Source organism: Tachypleus tridentatus, chromosome 8 (assembly GCF_004210375.1).
Source record: "Tachypleus tridentatus isolate NWPU-2018 chromosome 8, ASM421037v1, whole genome shotgun sequence".
Lineage (NCBI taxonomy): Eukaryota > Metazoa > Arthropoda > Merostomata > Xiphosura > Limulidae > Tachypleus > Tachypleus tridentatus.
The window spans coordinates 113261943-113278982 of NC_134832.1; positions in this window are offsets into that span (position 1 = coordinate 113261943).

The window sequence follows — 17040 nt, forward strand, 5'->3', positions numbered from 1 at the left end:
CCAATTAACTGAACCCATTTATATCAACCACTTGCTTTTTTCTATCTAGCCAATTTTCCATTTAATGAGCCAGTCTATTCCCAACATAAAAGTTGTTTTTGCTTATCCTTCCATAATTTATAACTAATAAACTTGAAAGCACAAACCGCACACACTTTGACTACTGTCTGAACAATTACTGGAATTCGACTCTCAATCTCGCAGCACATGATCCAGTTTATACGTTTTGCTTTTGGCAGTAATTTTGGTTTGGAAATCTTACAAGTCCCGATCGGAGATGAGAAACAACAAGGGCCCTTAGAAATGTAACCCTCTTCGCCCCGGACACGACCTAAACATGAAGAGTGTTTTAACAGTAACGGGATAAAAGTCGTGAACCGACAAAAAAAAAAAAAAAAGACAAGATTCGCATTTTAATAGTTACACTAGGTGCATTTATTCGTCATTGTAGCGTTGATGACTGTCGTTAGTGGTTGTTAATTTAAAGTTGTGATAATCGCACGTGAGTTTATCGGGTATTGTCAGCAACTCTGGTTGTGGAGATAAAATGAGGCACATTTTGTCACGTGGTGTTTTAAAACTACACTGATTTCCGTTACAATAATCGGGTAGGATTCCAGAGTAATTCAGCAGAAAACGTTACATGTGGTTGAAATATCTTCTCAAACTTTAAAATGTGAAAAATGAAAGAAACTAGATACAGCGTTTGTAGATGTCAATATTTATTTACTTAACAAGACAATCGAAGATTCGTCTGAGACTGAGAAAGTTGCATTACACACATGAAAAATGATGTCATTCTTTCCCAGAGCATGCGTGCAAACTACGTTATTGTCGATCATTCCCATCGAATATAATAAAAGAGAAGTCGTGGAATTGAGATATCGTTTGACCTGATAGCTCAAAACATCGCTGTTTCTTTCCATAATAAAACTGTCTGCTGGATATGAAATTTTATCAGTATTAGAATAAAGAGCAGATATTTGTCGTTAACATCACGCTTTTGTTCCATTTTGTTAGTGTGACATAGTAGAAAACAAAACAATCCCTATACTGTTACATTTAGACCAAAAGGTTTTTCATTAGTTAAAACCTGATGTTTTAGACGGTGTCATGTAAAGAAATAGGAGTGTGTGTAGTTTAGAGTAAAGGGATTTCGAACAGCTGCGATTAGTAATTTTACTAAAGGCATGTATGTACATAACCGTGGTATGTACAAAATTACTATATGTATCATGGGCAAAATATTGGTAGGCTTCAGTTAAAAAACCTGCATTCTATTGACTTTTTATCAGATCTCTTTTTTAACATTTATTATTTTCTTTAAATATTTATTTTCTTATTTATTATTTTCTTTAATATTCAAAAGCACGAGTCAAGTTCACACAAAATTAACTTTTGGCAATCCACTTTCCAAGTTCCATTACAAACATCGTTTCAAAACATTCAGAGAAAAGGTTTTGGGCAAGTAAGTTTCCGCGTCTGAAAATCTGATATTTTTCGTCCAGTGTCAGTTACGGCCAAACTGTAAAAAGCCACACCTCAGATAATTTTGTTTTAGCATAAATCTTTACAATGGGTTTCTGTGTGCTGTCCAGTCACGCGAAATAGAGCCTAGGCTGGTTAATTTTGATCCGTTTGTTTCTAAATTTCTTGTGTTTTTTGTAGCTCGGCATGGCTTGATGGTTAGGGACGCTCGACTCGCAATATGAAGGCCGTGGGATCGAATTCTCGTCACACCAAACATGCTCGCCCTTTCAGCCGTGGGACGTTATAATGTGTCGATTAAACCCACTGTTCATTGGTAAAACAGTAGTCCAAGATATGGCGGCGGGTTGTGATGATTAACTGCCTTTCACCTAGTCTTACACTACTAAATTAGGGACAGCTAGCGTAAATAACCTTCATGTAGCTTTGCGCAAAATTAAAAACAAACAAAACATGTTTTTGCTATCTATTTTCCATTTCCTACAATAACTTAAGCTCACACAAATAATAGGAAAGTTTTCAAAACACAAATGATATTTGTGGTGAAAAAATATTTCCATTTTATTTGCGAACTGGAACACAGATAAATATATGGTTTTCACTGCGAGATAGAAACAAAAAGTTATAAGATAGTTTACGCCAAAAAAAAAAAAAGAAGAAATTTGGTGGACCTATCGTTTTCACTGGTATCAGTAAAATTAGACAAAGTGAATTTCCTATGTATATTAATGATTCAAGGATGAGATTCTACAGTTTTTTTTCTACCCTCACTGTTGGTGTTGTACATAGTGTTTCTGAATAAGGACTATTGCTATGCAGTATACTGAGATCCATTCTTCCCTCCTCTTTAGATGCTTTCCAAAGTTAAAAAACTAAACGTCTAGAAAACGACTTTCAAGGGACGATATAAGCAACTCAAAGGCTAAAAGTCTGTGGAAAATGTTTGTGAATGACCTTACATGAATTCTCAAATCAACAAAATAGTGCTTCCATGATTGTCTGAGATATCTTGTATGTTTGTTTTGAATTTTGCTAAAGGCTACACGAAGGCTATCTGTGCTAGCCACCCCTAATTTAGCAGTGTAACACTAGAGCGAAGGCAGCTAGTCATCACCACCCACCGCCAACTCTAGGGTTACTCTTTTACCAACGAATAGTGGGATTGACTGTCACATTATAACGCCTGAAAGGGCGAGCATGTTTGGTGCGACCGAGATTCGAACCCGCGACCCTCAGATTACGAGTCGAAGATCTTAACCCACCTGGCCATGCCATGCCAGGCCCCCTGAGATATCTTAACATTTTATTTTATTATTTTACGCTTTCGATGTTTAACCTACTAGTTTAGCTCCAACCAGCAAACAACGTATATTTTTAATGAAAAAAAAAAACATTTACAGTGTACCACAGATCATTTTTAAAATGTCGTATCAATGATGCACGATAATAAACATTTTATGCGCTTTTATACAAATTTAAATACACCCATGCTTTATCTTATATGGTAACATAATTCCATTTTGACACATGCCAGATATTAATCGTATAGATTTTGACAGCTGCTCTTTCATTTGAATAGGACACATCACTGGGGAGAAGCGTGTGTCATATTCATAGACCTAAATCAATATGAATTATCTCATTCATAGTTCTAAAGAAGGATCCTATTTTAGCTTCATAAGATCACTGTGTTTTTAAGTTACTTCTGATGGCAAGCTATTTAACTTTCTTTACTCTCTTTAGTGTGTGAATGGTGTCTGGTCATAAAGTCTTGTTTCTTGTTGACTGACACAGATTGACAATGTATACATTTAAAATATTAAACGCCTGTGCTTTGCTTTCTTTTATAATTGCAAAATGATAAAAAATTGTGCTAGAAAGTTCTGTCTCAGGCGGAGTCCATTTTATGTCTCATGTGCACATTTAAATTAGCACACTTCAGCTAAATAGCAACAAGAAAGACAAGGCCTTTCTTTTAATATGCGCAATCATAAATCAAGGAAATTGCCGGAGATTGTTAGTGTAGGTCATGAACAACCCTTTGTATCTTGTAACTGTGAAAATGTAGTATTTATGCATCTCTTACACCTTATATTCTTATCTAGTAATTTCTACTTTGTTCTAGGGTTCCAATTGAGAACTTGTCAAATTCTGATTAAGAAGAGTGAATAAATGAGTTTTTTTTTGTCATGAATCAAACAGGGTTATTATTATTATTATTATATTTTGCACGATGTTTCTGATTGTGTTATATTCAACATTACCCTGAATATGCACAGAGGCGTAGCAACTGGTCCTACAGACCCCGTAATGCGAGGAGCACACTAAATAGGGGTCCATAGCGCTAAAATAAATTGGATATGAAGGGGATCCGATGAAAAAGTCGCAGGGAAGCCCATACATTCCGTGCTACGCCTCCAGACGCTGTTATTTTCGTAACTCCCCTATTCAGCAGAAATTCTTCCATATTCTTGCAATTTGGTTTTGTGATTGGTCGGCTAAACACAACGTCATTGCTTTGGCTTGTTGAAATTTCAGGCAGAGCTACACTAGAGCTGTCTGCGTTAGGTGTATCTAATTTAGTAGTGAGAGGCAAGATGGAAGGCAGCTGGTCTTGACCATCCACCGCAAATTCGCGAGCTACTATTTTACTAGCGAATAACGGGATTCATCATTGCACTGTAATGTCCCCACGACTGAAAAAAAAAATGAGCATGTTCGATGATGGAGATTCAAACCGACGACCCTCAGGTTGTGTGTCGAGCGCCTTAACCATCAGAATGAACAAAATGTGAACTGGAAAATTAGATTTAGCGCATTTCAAAGGTTTGTTTTATAACAATGAAACAAATCCTGGATATAATGTGAATGAAGTCTTATCTATACCCTTATTTGTTCAGCTGTTGGTTTAGTGTATTGTATTTAGATTCCTACCTTCCCCTGTATTACATTACGTGAAGCTTCATCATCGTTTTAAAATATAGGATGATTTTTTATTATAGTACAATTTTTAATTTTTACTTACAATTGATTATTGATTGATTGATTATTTGGAATTAAGCACATAGCTACAGAATAGGCTATCTGTGCTCTGCCAACCACGGGTATCGAAATCCGATTTCTAGTACTGTGCTACTGGGGCATTTATTTACAAATAATTTAACTTCGATATTTGTGACTCCTATCACTTTGCATGGTATAGTTTAGTTTCACAGCGTTCTCCTATAATAAAGTTGTTATCATTCCTATCTTCTAACTGATGTTACTCATTTCATTTAACCATCAATAATTCCCAACGTCTATTTTTCTACATGTTAGTGTTATGAGGCTATTTTATAACACTGATGAAGTGGCTATATCTCTTTCTCTGTTCTGAGTCATTTAATATCGCATATCTTATGGCTTTGTCCGTATAAAGCTAAATCATAAATACTAATTTGCTCAGAATATAAGAATTATGAGTATATACTATATTCTATTAGTTTTTAATTAGATAGAAATAAGTTGATTTATGTTCTTTAACTATTTCTGAAATTTACGGATATTATTGAATAAGTGTTGCTGTGTACAAGAATGTTTCATTAACCACATTTGCTTGTTCTTTTATAACACGATTTTTTGTGTTAATTATAATATGAATATACTTTGGACTTCATGATGAAACCAGAGAGGATATTATTTATTTATTAAAACTATGTTTGCCATGTTTCACGAGTTAATTTAATGTTGTGGACAAAAATTACATCACTGAAACATCATAGGGTACAAGTTTTGTTTCAAACTGATTAAACTTTTCTAATCATCCCTCTATAAGGTGATTAAGGACGAAAATTGAGAATTACCTGTTGTCCTTTTATTGTACCAAATTGCTTATGAATTATTTGACTTAAGTTTATTGAAATGCAAAAGAAACCAGTTAGCATTCCTTATCTTTCTTTCTCCTCTGGAAACAATGTTTTTGCATTAGCAACCAAACAATGGCGAAAAAATAACAAAAAAAAACTCACGTGTCTGTTGAGTACTAGTGTGCGTGTGTGTGTATGTTCTCTTATAGCAAAGCCACATCGGGCTATCTGCTCAGCCCATCGGCGGTAATCGAACTCCCTAATATTAGCGTTGGAAATCCGTAGACATACCACTGTACTAGCAGAGGGCACCAGTAGTAGTTTCGTTGTATGAAACATGGCCAATCCCAGAGATAAATACACTTATTATTTCTACTGTAAGGAAGGGCACATGTGATACATCTGGATTGAATACTTTTTTCTAGAAAATAATGACTTGCAGTTTGATTAACAGTGAAATTTAACCCTACATCGCTAACTCGACATCTGACATATCATAATCTGAGTTTCGTAATGAAGAGAAACCCACATGAAGTAAAGCATGTATTCCTAAGACGGCTGGTATGGGTATTAGCACTTTAATTAGAATAAAGTACAGAAAAACGTTACGACCTTTTTAGTCCATTTTCAGTTTCTATTGTTCTGTACTTTATTTTAATTAAAGCGCTAATGCCCATACCATCTGTCTTGAGAATACATAATCTGAGTTTATTTCATTTAAGCGTTTCATTCTTAGCTTTTGGTATAAAAAACATAATTCTTGACGAGATAATAAACTATGACCACTTATCTCATTGTGTCTTGATGCATCCTGGAAAATATGACCATCCAGGGTAACCCATGATGGTTATGCTATAGCAACAGCTCCCTTCTCCCAGATGCACGTGGCACAGGAAAGCTGGGATGCACGCGTTGGTTGTGAACAGGTAGACAATTCATATAAAATTATTCATACCTTGTTCTCAAGCAGGCTATAAGGAATGTTTAGCTCTCCCCAAATCCACAAGTACAGGAAGTATGTAAACAAGTTATGGCTGTTAAGTTCCATAGCTATTAAATTACTAAATACCAAATTGGGTTTGACCATCATATGTATATGTGATGCTTTGTAGTGCGCCACAGATATATATTATCAATGTCTGCAGAAGTGGTTTGACCATCATATGTATAAGTGATGTTTTGTAGTGCGCCACAGATATATATTATCAATGTCTGCAGAGGTGGTTTGACCATCATATCTATAAGTGATGCTTTGTAACGCGCCACAGATATACATCATCAATGTCTGCAGAAGTGGTAGGACTAAAAACAAACTATTTTGTTCCAAAACATCAAGTTACGCATTTCAGGCATTATTGAGTGTGCATGTATATATATTTATAAGTCTGTAGAAATGAAACTTAAACATTAAATTAGTTTTAACATTTTAGGTCTAAAACGTTCTTATAGAGGATATTTTGGTTGTAGCTACCTAATTACATCTTCCTCTCCTACTCTATTAAGTAAATTTGTATCCTATCAGAAACTAATTTGACTGTGAATTTTCTGTTGACTCTAATTCTTCAAGACTAGATTTCTGAGCTTTCTACATAACTTATATTTTCCCTTCACCTTTACAACCATGAAGTACTACTCAACCATCTTATCAGTCGTGATAAAACACGTCATGTTGGTGATCTCGGTGATCGTGCAATATTCCCAGAGGTACACAAGACTATAGGAGTCAATTTAGACCAGATGGTGAACAAGAAGAAGCCAAAAAGGGAAAACATTTTATTGACAGAAGTCTATGACATTTAATTTTCTTCTGAAGCCACTAAAGATGTTCCTCATAGTCTGGACATTAAGATTCCATGGCGACTAAATTGAGGTCATTGGAAATTAAGTTTTGAGGCCATCTATGAAAGGAGTTATAGAACTGTAAGCCCTATAGACTATCCTTTTCTCCCCACCGGTTACAGTCCCTTGCCAGCCAAAGGAGAAAAGTAAGAAACCAGCACAAACAATCAAATGGCCTCTGCGTAGGTAGTTTGGATCTAGGAGCCATTTAAATGATATTTATGCACACCTCTTTTTTTAACTGTGGAACCATAAGATCCTGAAATCTAAGAGCAAAGTCAAAATCATTTGTGGAAACAACCAGTGTAATAATAAAGGCATAAACTTCGACACCATCACAGATCAAAGTGCCAATCTTAATGACACCTTACTAGTCCAAACATTTGTCTCAGCCCTTTGCTACTTCCAACAAATAACTCATTTAAAACACCATTGTTAGGCCCAGGTAACAAAATTGACTTAAGCTTGGGTCACGTACTAGAATGAACAAAAGTAGGCAAAAGATTTGAACCAAGATAACTTGGTTTTTTTACTTGAGAGACTTATCAGATACGTAAAAATGTATCCCTAAGCAAGAAGAACGTAGTGAAAACTAAGGTGAATAACTGAAGAACAACTATCAGCAATAAAATATTACATATATACTGGATATTCTGTTGTAAACGACGAATTAAGGTCATGTTCTGAGTTATTTAAACTTTTATTTTATAATTAAACTTGTATTACTGTAAAAGTAAAAATGTTTTAAGTTTTTGAAAGTATACTGTCTTAAAATTCATGTCGTTGGAAACAAAAGATGTTTTAATTTTTTGGCCAAAGGTGTCTTATTTTAGTTAACATATTATAATTTACAGTGCTTCATTTGAAGTATTAATGAAAATAAATTAGTTTACTGAATTTAAAAGTGTTTTAGAAGTATTTTTACAGAATTAAATGGTACAAAGTAATCGTTTTGTAGGTTCAAACATGTTTGTTTGTTTATTTTTGAAATTCGCGCAAAGCTACGAGGGCTATCTGTGCTAACCATCCCTAATTTAGTAGTGTAAGATTAAAGGGAAGACAGCTAGTCATCACCACCCACCGCCAACTCTTGGGCTACTCTTTTACTAATGAATATTGGGATCGGCCGTAATAGTATAACGTCCCGACGGCTAAAAAGGTGAAGTGGTTTGACGTGACAGAAATTCGAACCCGCGATTCTCTGATTACGAGTCATGTGCTTTAACCACCTGGCCATGCCAAGCCATGTTCAAACATGTACCGCTTAAAATGTGGGATTCAAAGAATGACACTTGAAAACAGAGTAAATAGCTTCTAAAGTCAAAGATGCTTTGCTTCTATTAGTAGAAAATCAAAAGTATTGCATTTTATTTACTTTGCTTAACTTGTACAACCAAACATGTTTTACTTATTTCAATGTGAAACTAAAGTGCTTTATTCATGAATGAAATAATTGCTTTGTAAAACAAAATAAAATGTTTTCCTGCATTACCACGAGATTAAAAAGTATTGTACTTTTCATTTTTCTATATCATAGTCTTGTAAATTTCAAGAAGTTTAATCTGTTTTGATATGAGATTGAAAGTATCTTACCTTATGGTGAAATGACTGTTATTAAACATAAGTAAAGCGATGGTGTTTTACACCTTATATATAAAAATACAGTAAAATGGGGCGATTAAGACCAAAATCTACTTCGTATAATTTTACTGTGAATTTTAAATGGCTATCATAGTGGTCCCGTGACAATAACTGTAGTGTTCAAATTTTAAGTTGAGTAAAATCATTACTTTCATTGATGATACGGTTTGTTTTTATCATATTTGATATCTGTATCGTAACTTTACACCTGTTTATCTCCTTTTCAAATCCTATGAAGTCTGGTGGATGTTTTCCGTTTATTATTGTTAAATGTACAATAAAAGGCATGTTCATATTTAAACTTTTGTGGCATTTAAAAAAAAATTTTAGATCCTCGTTTTTGGACAAAAAAGGACTACAAGTAATTCTGAAGTTTAGTTACTAATTACCTCCTATAGGTATTGATTGCAAACTTTTAATAAATTTAAAACAAAACCTGTACCTATAACGTTTCAATGATGTAATGTTTTGTTACGATATCGAGCTACAGTGTAGTCTCTTTTCCATCAATTTTATTTGTTATCAACTCATTGCTTCGAAATGGAGAGCTATGAATGTGTTGCTCTTTGGAAAAATATATTTTTAATACCCCTTTATAGTATTAGTTTTCTTTGCTGAATAATAGTATTGTCATTTTAAATGCATGTTATGAATGTTCAACTGTTTGAGCTTAATGATTAAGTTTTTTAGATTAAAGACCTTTGATTTTTTAAAATCTTAAATGGCATTTTCTGATATAATTATATGTAATGAACATTTTAAAATTTCGACGTTAAATGTTGTCATTGTATTGTAACTTTTGTATTTTCATGTTATAAAAGTACCTCTATATTGCTATGGTTTTGTTATTAAGTACTCTTTGTTGCTTGTCTGTTTCTGCTAGCTAAAGAAGCACAAGTGTAAATATCAATAGCCACACATGTGGTCCATATTTTAAAAAGTTTGCATTGAATTTAAAGGTTAAATAGAAGAATAGCCAGAACGGACTGCAGGTGAAAAAAGATGTAATGTGTGAACCATACCATACGTTTCTTTCTTTTTTGATCTAGAAACATAAATATCTATTGTTCTATATTTCAAAATATTTTACTTTTAAACGTTGACGTACACGTTACAATATATGTGAAAATGAGGGCTACAGATTGCAATGTCCTAATTATTGTTCTATTAACTGTTAAAATAAACTTATGCTTTGTTATTTTTGAATTTTCTCAATGGTAATGGAGGTAACCCTAAGACTTGTTTTAATGGGTTCTTTATTTGTATCGGAGTTTAGAAATACCCAAAGACTCTGCCTTCCAAATTATTTGTTTGCTTTGATGGAGTTTTAAAGTACTGTGTTCAAGTACGCTGATGCATGACATACAGAATTAAGTATCTGTAAAGTGCAAATCTCAGAAATGTTATAAGGATTATTAAAATGAATGAAAAGCAAATAAAAACAAATAAATCAAAACTCTTCACTCATGCAATAAAGCACAAGAGTTTTAAATTCAGCTGGTCTGTTTCTATATTTCTGTGTAAGACTGCTGACTGAAATCTGAGGTAATAAAAACTATGTCTTAAACATTTTGCCATGTGTAGTTGGTAAAGATGGAAGGATTGCATTCAAAAGACAATTCATTAATTACTAAATCGGTTTCCAATCTGATAGTGTTGTCTTTTCACGATTCTGTTTGACCTATTTTCCTTCGTTTGAGATTTAAATAGAGATGCAGTTTCCATTTTGGGTTTGGAAACATAAAAATGTTTAGCTTACAACTGAACAAAATATCCTAAAGACTTATGAATCCTGTGTTCTCCTAATATTTATGCTTCTAAATGACCACAGTAAATCCAGTGTTCTCCTAAGCTTTATGTTTCTAGGTGATCATATTTTTTATTTTTTAATAACAACCCGAACTCGAAATGTTAAAATAAGACTTATTCTTCAATCATAACGTGTCTGAATTACATCTATGTTTTTAATATATTTTTCTTCACTTATTTCCCAATAATGTAAGGTATTTTTACCACCATAGGTATTATGAAAAGTAGTTCCACCAAGCTCATTACAGTTGAGATATCCAACATCCCATATCCAGGATGGCAATATCCAACTATCAAGAGTACTGAATTTTATCATTCCTCCTTTAACTTTCATTTTATGGTTTGCTATTGTGTAAATAATATAAGCTAACGGCACTTTTTCAAATCTATTCATGCAAGCGATCAAGACAACAAAACCACAGTTTTGTTATTGATACGAAGGTCAATTTGACTTCGTTTTAGTTGGAATATCTGAGTTAAATAGTAAGATAAATGTCTTAAATAGTCATGATGATTATACACAAATATATCAGGAAAAATTTAGCTAATGTAATCTGGGTACAGTTTCCAGTGTCCTTCTCTAAAACTTTAACAAGCCCAATTGTTATCAAATATCTTTAGTATTTGATAAAATAATAGGCTACAAGACAATAAGGTAATAAAATCTCTTTTCGTTAATTTTAGAAACACGGGTATTTTAGCCAGACTTGGAAAAACGCTGGATCCTCAATGGTTAAATAGAAAGTTTGAAGGCATCTTGATGGGCACATCACAAATACTCAATTGTGTAGCTTTGTAATTAACAAATAAGTAAACAAATAAAGGATCATTAGTTTGTCCAAAATTTTCATCTAGGAAACAGTAAGGTTGTGTATGACATTTATGGCCATTCATATACCAGAACCTTGTCGCTTAAGAAATTTTCTTTTACAAAAGTAGCTGAATCATATTATTTATTACCTCTTACAGAAAAACTACATCTCTATACACTCAGAGTAAATTGTCAAATAATGTCACTGAAGAATGAGAAAATCTTTCAAACTTTATATGATCTTGGATGAATAATTGATGAAAATTAAAAGTGACAACGGTGTTCAATGAACAAATCAGCAACTAGCACAACTGAAGTTCTTAAAATGATTACATTAACTTGTATGGAAAAATCAAAGTGCCAACTCACGTTATTGTAAAAAAAATTAAATGTAATGTGTGAATTGATTCTTGCAATTGTAGAGATTGTGATAAAACATTACTGAAAACTAAAATACAGAAGATAGTCAGTATTAATATTTAGATAGTAATGGTGAGGTAGAAACTGGAAATTAAAATACAGAAGATAGTCAGTATTAATATTTAGATAGTAATGATGAGGTAGAAACTGAAAATTAAAATACAGAAGATAGTCAGTATTAATATTTAGATAGTAATGATGAGGTAGAAACTGAAAACTAAAATACTGAATCTAATGAATCTAATAATGAATCTAAGATGACGGACATAATGAGCACTTTTTAAAAATGAATTTAGATCTCTCATGTGTCAATTTTAAGTATGAACAACAGAAAAACAGCGTAATGGGAGTGCAAACTATAAGACCTTCTATTGTCTATTTTTGTAACCTTAAGAAGTGAACAAAAGGAAAGTTTCATTCAATTTATAATCGTTTAAATAGGTTAATATTGAAATTTGCTTTATTTTTGTAATACCCAAAATTTGTGATGTAAAAAAAAATTCATAACCAGCCCGTGAAAGTATAAATAACTATTCAGGATTGTTAGAAAAATAAGTATTGAAACTAAGTTCTTACATAAACAACATCTATTCCTTTATTCACTAAATACTATATATAAAATTACGTATTCTTTTAAGGGTTTAAATTGTTATAAAAAATCATGACCTTACACTTTCTACTGATAAGATATTTCTTTATGCTCTATATGTAGGTTGGTTTCTGAACCACAAACAGTATAAGAATATTTTCATTCACGTGAATACTTTATCTTTCACCGTAATTCAGGACTGATTAGGTTTGGCTTACTAGCGACATTGCTGGGGTCTAAAGTACAAAGTACAATCTTTTATCTGAAGTGAGTTGCACAGCGTTTCATTTTTGTTAATCCCTGTTTGGTTTTCGAGAATTTTTGTTTATATTTATAATTCAAAGTATGTGTTTTTCTTACAGCAAAGCCATAGTGGGCCACCTCCTGAGCCAACCGAGGGGAATCGAACCCCTCATTTTAGGGTTGCAAATCCGAAGACTTACTGCACTACTAGCGGGGAGTTGAAGTTATATGAAATGCACGTTTATTGTCATGATGCATATTTCTGTATTTATAAATCATCTGAACCGTTTCAAGTGTTCAATGTTATTTTCACACTAAATATTTAAAACGATAAAATTCTCTACTTTACGTTACTTTGAGCAACGATTTTTGTTTGTTTTTGAATTTCACGCAAAGCTACACGAGGGCTATCTGCGCTAGCTGTCCCTAATTTGTCAGCGTAAAATAAGATGGAAGGCAACTAGTTTTCATCATCCATCCACCCACCGCCAACTTTTAGGCTACTCTCTTACCATGCCAGGCTTGAGTAACGATAACAAAAACTCATAACAGACCTGAAGTACTTGTTACCAGAATGAATATCCAGTCTGGATCACGTATGCAAAATTATTATATTTTATTTCTCGGAAATTTAATAAAGCAACAATATATAAGCCATATCACTTTTTGATTAATTAATATTAATTAATTTTACACCAATACTATCTCTTCAGTGAACGTTAAATGGAAATCTTGAATAAGTGCCTGAGCTTATCAGAAAGTTGAACATCCTCAGACAGTAACTAAAGAAAGAAGTTAATAACAGGTGTTATAAATAAAATATTTTACAAAATTATTTGTCTGTTTTAAGGATTTAAAGTACTAAAATGCCAGAGGAAAATCCAGGTCTTAAGAACCAAATCTTAGAAAAGATAATCTAACCCAAAACAAAAACTGGGTTACCTTGGAGTCGTAACTCGCTTACCAAGGAAAGACACACAAGAAGTTTTCATCCAAATCTAAGAAAATGCAGGAAAATGTACAAAAATATATTTTTTATTTCGCTCTATTTGTAAATCCTCAATAATGTTTAACACAGCGAGACACGATTCATCATTTTAGTCGTTTCTTCTCAGACACAACGAATAATGTCACGAACTATTCGAACTATATCAATTTATAGCAGGGGACCTGTGAAAACCTTTCAGGTAAAAGAAAGTTAAATCACACTATAAGTAAAAACTTACCTGCTAAGAAGATTTAATATGGCATCTGTTGATAGGAATTGTAGAACAAAACAATATATTTTAGCGATATATTCATAACCGCTGTGAAAAACAAAAAGACGTATACATATAAATAAAATTTGTTATAAAAGTTAATTGAAGGTAAAATAAATAATAAAATAATAATTAGTGGGAGACTGGCATATATCAAAAAAAACAAACTACTAAACTATATAGTTTTAAGGAAGTGTTTAAACTTACATCCTGTACTTCAAGTTCAGTTCCGGAAACTGAAGACCTAGAAAATGTTACTCATTAAAATCTAGCAGTACCTGATAATACTACGAACCTTAGTTAAGTATATGATATAGTTGAAAGTTGAAATACACATTATTATCAACTAACCCTCCCTCAGCTGCACGTCTACAGTTTCGATACCCATGATGGACAGAACACAGATAGCCAGCCTTTTGTATAACTTTGTGGTTAATACAAAAGAGACAATGAAGCAACAATTATGTAAATTTTTGAAGCACACGTTGTTCTCCGTTGCACACTTCCCTCGTGCATATTACACATTTTGTTAAAACAATTTCATAAAAACTACATTGAACATTTAATTGATACCTTTGCAACATAAGGTTTTTCTATTTCAAATAGTTTGTTTGTTCTTATACTTTCAAATATGTAGATTTATATCAGAACAATTTGTATTTATAGGCAAACTCCAATCTTTCGTTTCTTTTTCGCGTTTTGGAGTTTCAACAACAGAAGTATCTGGCATATTCAACACATTAACTTGTTGGATGGCCAATAAATAAATATATGCATAGTAATATGAACTAACTTTGAATAACTTTACTTTTTTTTTTTGACAAACAAGAAAGATATTGTACAAGATTCTGGCTTCTTCTGAGACCCTTTTTTCATGGATATTTACTCATATAACAATAAAGTTCACATAACAAATCGAGGGTTTAAAAGTACGTGCTATCACTTCGCTAGTGGTAACCGTTTATATTTTACAAAATTGTCAAAAGGAAGGAACACCGGTTCAAGACCATATTTTAAATATTTATATCTGTTTAGGTTTTTGTAACTAAGTTACTCTTATTACCACATTAGTGTATGCATGTATTTTAACTTCTTATTACTAACCCCTTTAGTTAACCATATCTCTTTCCAACCTTACTCATGCTTTTTTACTCTTCTTTAAACATTTGATCATGATATATCAAACTTTCAGACCTATGATTTGCAGTTTATAAATCTTAAATCAATATTACAAATATCTACTCCGATACATAACAGCTAAACGTACAATTTCTCTCACCTTACTAAAGTCAGAATGTCTTAGTACTCTTCGAAGCACACAGAAAAAAAATGAAAATTGTGATTTATATTTACCGCAATAAAATTGCCGCTCACTTTGAATACTTCTCTATATAAAAATACTAGAATGAAATAAATTCTATCAATAAACGTGGTAAGTAATTTGTTTAATAGCACTATGTAGTAAGTAATGTGTTCTGAACCCAAACGAGCCGTTTTTAGATAAATATGATAGGAGACTATATTTGGGAGCTGATACGTGAAAGTGATTTACACTGCAGTCGCAATTCTCGAAAAACTACTCACTTCTAAACACTTTTTGTGTAACTTTATTATAAATACATGTAAATCTTGATTCATATGTTGTTTTCTCTAGACCTTATGTAAATGAAAATGTGCAAATTTGCCCGTTTTTACATAGGAAATAAGTTAATTTCTAAACTTCATTATCCAGGTCACAAAAGCAAAGTTTTAAATGAAAAATGGCCATTTTCTGTACTTTTATAACGTAAGCAATTAATAACTAACAGATACTATCCAGGAACAAAACTTGTGTTTCACAGTGTAATGCTCTCAAAAAACCGATGACGTTTACCTTCTATGGTAAGCAATATGTTTTAAGATGTTATTTGGTTTTAAATTGACTCAACCAATTTTTCTATTACAATAACAAAACAAACAACCCGAAAATAATCTAATAGACATAAAAATATGCAGATTATTGTATATGAATGTTTTGTGTGATATTTAACAAGTCGCGCGGAAAGGAAGAATTATAATAATTACATGAATAACACTGTACAACAAAGTTTTTGCTTCTTGAACACTGTTGGGTGTTCCTTATAAATTTTTGGCTGCTGATCACGAAAATCACATCCAAATTTGCCCATCACGTACCGTTTCATCGAAATCTTCAGTTTCGTTAAGACATTGCTACAATGGAAAAACGATATCAGGGCAACTGGAATTTGTCAATGCTTGTTGAATACTGTTGGACATTGCAACGTGACGCACCGGCCATTGAATACAAACGAAAATCAAAATCAAAACACTTTTAATTATGTCGAACTTAATAGCGTATTAGAAACATAAACGCAATTAAATACGTTATTGCCGGTAAACAGTTAACTGTATTTCTCAGAGTTCCTACGTGATGAAGCAAAACCAAAACTATATTTGTGCATACCCACCAGGTTCCTGACACAATCAACAAAAACTTTTCAGGAAGCAAAACCTTTCAAAAAATTGTTGTGCAGTGTAATTAAGGTGTTACCTACAGTTAAATGAATACTTTCACGTCTTGATGTTTGGCAGTCTTTTATTTTTTACTAAATAGTATTAAAATGATTCTAAAATAAAGTAGTTTGGATTAAACTGTTTTACAAATTAAAGTTGGCAAGATGTTGATTGCTTTTTCTATATTATATAATATAAAGAAAGATTTAAAGTCTAACGATAGCAAATGCAATTGGTCATTTCTTTTTTTTTTATATTTATATAATATAGTAGTGATTAATATGACGGGTCTTCGACGTAAGTCTTGCAACATAAAAGTTGTATTTGACAAACAAACAAAGCATCTTTTATCTATTTTATTAAGATTGTTGAATTGTTTTATCCACGTAATAAAAGTAACAATTTGGGCAGGTGTGTGTGTTAGTGTTTTTCTTACAGCAAAACCACATCAGGATACCTGCTGAGCCCACCGAGGGGGAATCGAACTCGTGATTTTAGCGTTGTAAATCCGTATACTTACGGCTGTACTACCGGGGTGGGGACTTAGGGTAGGCACTTTGTTCCACCCACTCATGATTAACT